Source organism: Salmo trutta, chromosome 20, assembly GCF_901001165.1.
Source record: "Salmo trutta chromosome 20, fSalTru1.1, whole genome shotgun sequence".
Classification (NCBI taxonomy): Eukaryota; Metazoa; Chordata; class Actinopteri; order Salmoniformes; family Salmonidae; genus Salmo; species Salmo trutta.
The window spans coordinates 14,002,175-14,010,771 of NC_042976.1; the positions used below are offsets into that span (position 1 = coordinate 14,002,175).

An 8,597-nucleotide genomic window follows, 5' to 3' on the forward strand; every position below is an offset into this window, starting at 1 on the left:
GCTACCTGGCGAATTCAACAATGAGACCAGACAGTTCTACAACTTCAGACGATGAGACCAGACAGTTCTACAACTTCAGACGATGAGACCAGACAGTTCTACAACTTCAGACGATGAGACGAGACAGTTGCAAAACAAGACAGTTCCTGAACATCATGCTCAAGACAAAATGAAATCGCCACCCCCCCAAAAAACGATTATAGATCACACAATACTAGACGCCAACAGAAACCAATAAAGGTTCCTTGATAGCAGACTGATTGAAAGCAATCCATATAACGCATTTAGGGGATAGGTTGGGAGACTTGGCCTTTATAACTTTCACGTCACAGTTCTGCCAATTCTTTGATACAGAGACATTACATTGGGACAAAGGGAAATCAAACTTGAACGAACCATTTTGATGATATGCAAATCAGGCTAATTTAGTTAACAAAGGCTTTACCATTGTCGGCACATTCTGGATTTGGATATAAACCTCGGCAGTGCTGCTGGTGAGTGGGAGGTGAACAATAACAATAAAAAAATGGGAAAGGTGAGAAGAGCCTTTGGATTATATACAAGAATACATTTAAAACTTTACAAAAAAGTTGACATTAGATTTTTGTAACTTCTGTAACTTCAAGCAGCATTGTATGTATTGCAGTATTGCAGCTTCGCCAAAAGAGCAATCGTGACAGTCACAGATTGGAAGACATACTGTATGAAACGTATGGCTTGTATCTTACCACGCTTTTCTCTTTCTCTCTCTCTCTCTCTTCCAGATTGTATTCTTTGAGGATAAGAATTTCCAAGGTCGTAGTTATGAGTGCAACAGCGACTGCCCAGACCTGCACTCCTACTTCAGCCGCTGTAACTCCATCAGGGTGGAGAGCGGCTGCTGGGTACTGTACGAGCGCCCCAACTACGGAGGCTACCAGTACGTGCTGACCCCTGGGGAGTACCCTGACCACCAGCAGTGGATGGGCTTCAACGACAACATCAGATCCTGTCGCTCTATTAAAAATGTAAGCCTTCCTACCAATAGTAGGCTACAAACTGTAAGCCTACTAACTTTATCGTTAAGTTTGAAGATGGCACTGATGGATCGGACGTGTGTCAGTAGATAGATACTGACAACTTGAGGCAAGAAGTTGATAATCTGCGCTTCTTGATTTGCTATATTTCCAGCATTTTTTGCTTTTTGACAGATCTTTCCCAGATCTTAAATGTTCTACATTTTATATCAGAGAGACATCATAAACTTGTCATTTATATTACATTTGGGTTTTGGCAATTAGGATGTTAAAAAGTATCTGACCAGATTTGGATGCAGGGCAGTGAATGGAATGCCCCAGGGTGCACCAACCAGGCAATGATCAGTCAAAAGCCAACAGACAATAAGGAGAGATAAAAGGCTCATGTTTTGGCAGCAGTTTCCCTCACGTCCAGGCCCATGCACATCAATTGTTGAAGGAAACCAGGACAACAGCCAAGAAACCCATTTAAAGAGGCATTCCAAAGGCCTAATATTGTTAAGAACATACAGAGTAATGGCAATTTAAATAATTAAAGTGATTACTTGTATATTAATAATTAAGGATACTGGCATTTATGTATTTTTGGTTGTATTTATTTTGCAGGTCTATGAAAATTCCTACAAGATCAGGTTCTATGACAGGCCAGATTTAGCTGGCCAGATGGCAGAGTGGAGCGAAGACTGCCCATCGGTCCACAAAGCCTTCAAGTTCTGTGAATTCCACTCTGCTGTAGTGATAGACGGTGCCTGGGTCTTCTATGAGCTGCCCAACTACAGGGGGCAGCAGTACTTCCTGGAGCGTGGAGAGTACCGTAACTTCACAGACTGGGGCGCCACCTCCCCTGTCGTGGGCTCCTTCCGCAGGATCACAGAGTTTTAGATTCCTAAGACCCCTAGTGTTTTAGTTCTAGAGCCCTACGACTACATCCTTTCCCATTAACCTCTCTGCCGTTCTTATGACACCCACCTCTGTGTGAGAGTGTTGCAGTCCAACAAATAAAACCGTGTCTAATCTGCACACACGCTGCTGTCTTCATTACTTTGACATGGGTATCAACACAGGGCACACGTACGTCAACACCAGTAGATCTACTTACTCAGTTTTCTTTAATAATCTTTGCTAGCATTTCATCAACTGTAGAACAGAATATAACAGAATAGAATAATATATAACAGTTTATTGCCCTCCAAGGAAAGAAGTATTTACACAATTCTGTAAAGGTTAACAATAAAAATGAACATACAATACAAGTCATAATGAAAAGTTGGATGATAACAGAAGATGTTTAAGCATGTTTAAATTCAAGACACATTACAATGAATCAGAATGTTACTGTGCCACTCAAAGACCTAGAATACCATATCATATCAGCACACAACACAGTTCAGTAAGAAGGAAAGTCTCTGAACAAAGGAATGTACAAGTAACTGCCAAAATAAAGGAAACACCAACATAAAGTGTCTTAATAGGGTGTTGGGCCACCATGAACAAGAACAGCTTTAATGCACCTTGGCATATATTCTACAAGTGTCTGGAACTCTGTTGGAGGAATGCAACACCATGTTTTCCACAAGAAATTCTATAATTTGGTGTTTTGTTAATAGTGGTGAAAAACGCTGTCTCAGGCGCATCTCTAGAATCTCCAATAAGTGTTCATTTGGGTTGAGATCTGGTGACTGAGATGGCCATGGCATATTGTTCACATAATTGTCATGCTCATCAAACCATTCAGTGACCAATCGTGCCCTGTGGATGGAGGCCTTGTCATCCTATAGGGCCATAGCCATGGTAGTCAAGATATTTGCAAAAATAATGGCCTGACCTGCATTTTTATACAGTTGAAGTGGGAAGTTTACATACACTTAGGTTGGAATTATTAAAACTCGTTTATCAACCACTCCACAAATTTCTTGTTAACAAACTATAGTTTTGGCAAGTCGGTTAGGACATCTACTTCGTGCATGACTGTCACGGTCACTGTCTTCAAACTCCCTGTCATAAATGAGCCAAGGCGCAGCGTGCATGTACTTCCACATCTTTAATGGAAGTGAAACCTTTCACAAAAAAACAGGTAAAATCAAACGTGACGCAACTGTGGCGCACACAAACACTCACAGAAAATAATAATTACCCACAAACACAGGTGGGAAAACGGCTGCCTAAGTATGATCCCCAATCAGAGACAACGATAAACAGCTGCCTTTGATTGGGAACCATACTAGGCCAACAAAGAAATAGAAACATAGATATGCCCAAACAAGTCACACCCTGACCTAACCAAATAGAGAATAAAAAAGGCTCTCTAAGGTCAGGGCGTGACAGTACCCCCCCCCCTCCCCCAAAGGTGCGGACTCCGGCCGCAAACCTGAACCTATAGGGGAGGGTCTGGGTGGGCATCTCCTCTCGGTCGCCGGAGGCTCCGGACTGCCGACCGTCGCCGGAGGCTCCGGACTGCAGACCGTCTCCGGAGACTCCGGACTGCAGACCGTCTCCGGAGACTCCGGACTGCAGACCGTCTCCGGAGACACCGGACTGCAGACCGTCTCTGGAGACTCCGGACTTTGGCTCCTCACTGGAGGCTACGGACCATGGATCATCACGGGAGGCTTCGTGCCATGGATCATCACCGGAGGCTTCGTGCCATGGATCATCACCGGAGGCTTCGTGCCATGGATCATCACCGGAGGCTTCGTGCCATGGATCATCACCGGAGGCTTCGTGCCATGGATCATCACTGGAGGCTTCGGGCCATGGATCATCACTGCAGGCTTTGTGCCATGGATCATCACTACAGGCTTCGTGCCATGGATCAACACCGGAGGCTTCGTGCGTGGAGCCGGTACAGGATATACTGGATCGTGGAGACGCACCAGAGGTCTGGAGCGCAGAGCTGGCACAACCCGTCCTGGCTGGATGCTCACCCTAGCCCGGCAACTGCGGGGCGCTGGCACAGGACGCACTGGGCTGTGAAGGCGCACCAGAGACACAGTGTGCAGAGCCGACGCAGGATATCCTGGGCCGAAGAGACGCACCGGAGACCAGGAGCGCCGAGCCGGCACAATCCGTCCTGGCTGAATGCCCACTCTAGCACAGCAAATGCAGGGAGCTGGCACAGAGCGCACCGGGCTGTGGATGCGTACCGGAGACACAGTACGTGTGACCGCAAAGCATGGTGCCTGCATGGTCACACGCTCCTTACAGCGAGTTGGCTCTGGTCTGAAACCTCGCTCCGCCAACCACCCCGTGTGCCCCCCCTATTTTTTTGGGGGGGGGGCTGCCTCTCGTGCTTGCGTCGTGGTTGATTCTCCCCGGTCCAGCTCGTCTTCCCAGTTGGCGCACGCTGCTTGGCCTTTTTGTGGTGGGTAATTCTGTCACGGTCACTGTCTTCAAACTCCCTGTCATAAATGAGCCAAGGTGCAGCGTGCATGTACTTCCACATCTTTAGATAATCCTTTATTGGATCATATTCCAATGTTCTGACTGTGAAACAAGTTCATGTTGATCTAACTCCTGGATCGTCATTAAGCTGTGTTGATCCTGGATTGTCATTAAGCTGTGTTGATCCTGGATCGTCATTAAGCTGTGTTGATCCTGGATCGTCATTAAGCTGTGTTGATCCTGGATCGTCATTAAGCTGTGTTGATCCTGGATCGTCATTAAGCTGTGTTGATCCTGGATCGTCATTAAGCTGTGTTGATCCTGGATCGTCATTAAGCTGTCTTGATCCTCGATCTGTCTATAACAATTTTGTAAATCAGTGCAAATAAAATGAATAACTTAACCAATAGCTAAAGCTAGCTACAATCAGAATCATAGAACTATATCGCCTTACTAAAGTTGTTAGAAATCTGTCTTGGTGTTGTGCTGGTGGGCTTTTCTGCAAGTTAAATACTTTAAACACAGTTGCTTTGGTTTGAAACAGAGCTACAGTATATGGATGAAAAAATGCAGAGGGAGACTGCAGAAATTAATGTCACCTTTAACCTCTACACAACATAATTCATGGTTTCATCAACTACAGCATGAATGCCAACAGTTGGCATACTGAGTAAAGAATGCATTAGCATGAACTGTATGAACTGCATAGAGAATCATATTTGGCCTCATTAGGATTTTACTTTTATGACTCTGTACGACTGGCCTAACTGTAAAGTTTTCTTAAATGTTAAATTTTTTCACATTTTAATAGTAATTTCAATGTAAATATAAAGGATTATCTAAATTAAGGGATACTGTCAGGGTTTTTTTCTGGATCAAAATGGGGCTTAAGTGATGGGCATGGCGGGGTGTGGCAGTGGGCTTGGCCATTAGTGCAGTCGCCAACCGAACGTTTTAGAGGCCCTCCTCTTGGCCGCATATAGAACGTTTAGCTATTTTAAAGCTAGTTTCCTGCAATTCTACACATTTTGTCATAGCTTATGCCATGTTCTTATGCTATCGGAGTGACTCAAACATTCTAACAAAATCAATGTGGGCCCCATGCCATGGAAAAAAATACTCCTGAATGGATCATTTTGGGAATTTAAAATTCTCTGTGAATGTCTAGTTTTTATAATTATAAGTTCTCAAAGATGATCGTATTAAAAAATATATTGGTCTATTATCTTTTCTATATACTGTATATCTGTTTTTTGTTGTTTTAAGTTTACACTGAAAACCTTTTACCATGTGTTGGAATCTTGCGGTGTATTGAACTGTAAGGGCATTCCAAGACTAAGATTATAATCCTTCTACTCTATATGAGTAACTCCATGTTGGTAGACTCATTCTACAGTAAATGTGGTGTGCTGTACAGTAGCCAAGATGGAGGGGGGGCATGATGGCTGTTGGAAATGCGCCTATCAGTTCCATTGCAAATGTTAAAGCTTACAGGACAGAGCCGTGTGGCCAGAAGCCAACTTCATGGAGGCCATCGCACTACCAGCTGCCCAGAAAACAATTTAATTACATCAATAAATCATTTCCTGGAATCGGGTGTTGTATGATCGAAAGGTCAGCTGGTATACAATTACCGGACAAACATTGTATAAAGTGGGTGCACTTTTAAAACATTTGCCACATCAGCTATTGTGCCGATAACAATGCTGAGGCTATTCAAATGACAATGATTCCCCTGGCATTGCATTTCAATGTCCCACATATATAAATATGGTCCACACCAGTAGTGATACTGCTGTATATGATAGGGGGGTATAAACATTCAGTTATCAAAAAAGTCAGAGATAAGCCCCAATCATGGACCGCATCGGAAAGGTAGGTCATTTAACTGTAATTTTCCTTTTGACACCACCTCCATATTCTTACCTAACAGGGTTGCAAAACTCCAGAAACGTTTCCATGTTCCCTGGTTTTTCAGAAATCCTGGTTGGAGGATTCCCGGAATCAGGAAGGAATGAGCGGATAGGGAATCCTCCAACTGGGAATCCTCCAACAAGGATTTCTGAATATCCTGGGAACTTTGGGAAAGTTTCAGAAAATGTGCAACCATCTTGCATACTCTCGCCCACTAGCCTGGTCAAGCAGACTGACCACTGTGCTCACATTTAGTTAGTCTTGAAGTTAAACAAAATGTGAGCTATCGCAAGACCAGTTTGGTTTCTCAAGGCTACTCACCCACTTCCCCTCTTCTCAATCCACAGATCATCTTCTATGAGGACAAAAACTTCCAGGGTCACCACTTTGAATGCAGAAGCGATTGACCTGAGCTGAGCTCCCACTTAAGCCGCTGCAACTCCATCCGGGTGGAGAGTGGGCACTGGGTGCTGTAGGAGAGGCCCAACTACCTGGGCTCTCAGTACATCCTGACCAGGGGGGAGTACCCTGACTACCAGCGCTGGATGGGCTACAATGACAACATCAGGTCCTGCCGCATCATCCGCAATCTAAGTCCCACCCAGGAGGCCAAGGGTTTGGCTTCAAGATTGGGGCCATGCCGGGCAGCGTTGGTTTGGGTTAATGCCAATAGAGAATGTAATTCTATTTTTTTATCTCTCCCTACCTCTCTCTCAACCTTCCTCTCTCAATCACACACATGCGCACACAGAGGTTGGCACACACAAACCTGCGTGTTACAACATGTGTCCTGTGCAGCCGAACGGCAGGCTTATGAGGAGACTGAGAAATACACAGAAATAGTAGATAAGATCAATGTTGCAGCAAAGCTAAGTTCACACAACTCAAAACCTAGAAAACACAGTTTCTGTATGTTAGAGCTCTGGAGGATGCTTCTTGGAGAAAGAGTGTCAAGTGTCTTCCCCATATAAAATTCTGTGAAAATAACTGCCACCTCTCAGTAGCCACATCATGTGGAACCAAACCTTGCATATCTCCACGTAGCATTTTCCCACAATAGCTTTACCCACTATCTCATCAATCATACTGTACAACCAAATGTCCTGAATATGCTGTATTGCATTTAATCAAAATCAGTAACCAGGTATTGGAAGAAAACCTAACAAAACCTACTAATATGTAGGTGTATCGTTATGATCCACACTGTAGCCTAGTGGATTACTGACTACCTATATCCAAATGTGAAATCTAACAGCACAGGTGTGGAATCAGATATGCAATGCCTTAAAACAGTTAAAAAGTTATGAGCATGGGTATATACATAGAGCCATGACTGCATGGAACTCTATTCCACATCAAGTAACTGACGCAAGCAGTAAAATTAGATGTAAAAAACACCTTATGGAACAGCGGAGACTGTGAAGCAACACAAACATTGGCACACACACACACACACACACACACACACACACACACACACACACACACGCGTGCGCTATACATACACATTCATTTAGTACTGTAGATTTGTGGTAGTGGTGGAGTAGGGGCCTGAGGGCACACAGTGTGTTGTGAAATCTGTGAATGTGTTAAATGTTTTAAAATGGTATAAACTGCCTTCATTTTGCTGGACCCAAGGAAGAGTAGCTTCTGCTTTGGCATGGGGATCCATAATAAATACAAATACCCTCTCTGTTCCCTCTTTGTATTCTAGACCTCTGGCATGTTCAGGATCCGTCTCTACAAGCGTCCTGACTTTGCCGGTCAGATGATGGAGTTCAGCGAAGACTAGCCTAACCTCCCCGAGCGCTGGTCTCACCGCGAGGTGCACTCCTGCAATGTGATGGACGGCGCCTGGGTGTTCTACGAGCACCCCAACTACCGCGGCCGCCAGCACCTGCTGGAGAGGGCAGAGTACCGCCGCTTCACCGAGTGGAACGCCATGCACCCTAACGTGGGGTCCATCCGCCGTGTTCAGAACTTTTAGAGTTGCCTCACTACATGCCTGTTAATCGTCATAAGTGTTATTTCACATTTATTAATACAATTAAAATATTGTGTTCAAATGATAGATGAACCTCTGTCTTTCTTTGGTATTCGTTTCGGTAGTCCATTGTTGTCATAGTCACAAAAACGTTTTCAAGATATGTAACTTTCAAAATACAGAAATCATCCGCGTATGATGCAAAATGCATAATTCTTCTAAATCAAGGGGTATATTTCATTCAATTAAATTACTTTAATAGGTTAGAAAGGAGTCAATTCAATTAACTTCAATCATGCAAA

The 8,597-nt window shown here is 44.2% G+C and overlaps 1 pseudogene; it reads left to right on the forward strand.

Annotated features, from left to right (window-relative positions):
- The first annotated feature begins 526 nt into the window (after positions 1 to 526).
- Positions 527 to 8,368, forward strand: LOC115156295 (beta/gamma crystallin domain-containing protein 1-like; annotated as a pseudogene).
- The last annotated feature ends 229 nt before the right edge of the window (positions 8,369 to 8,597 follow it).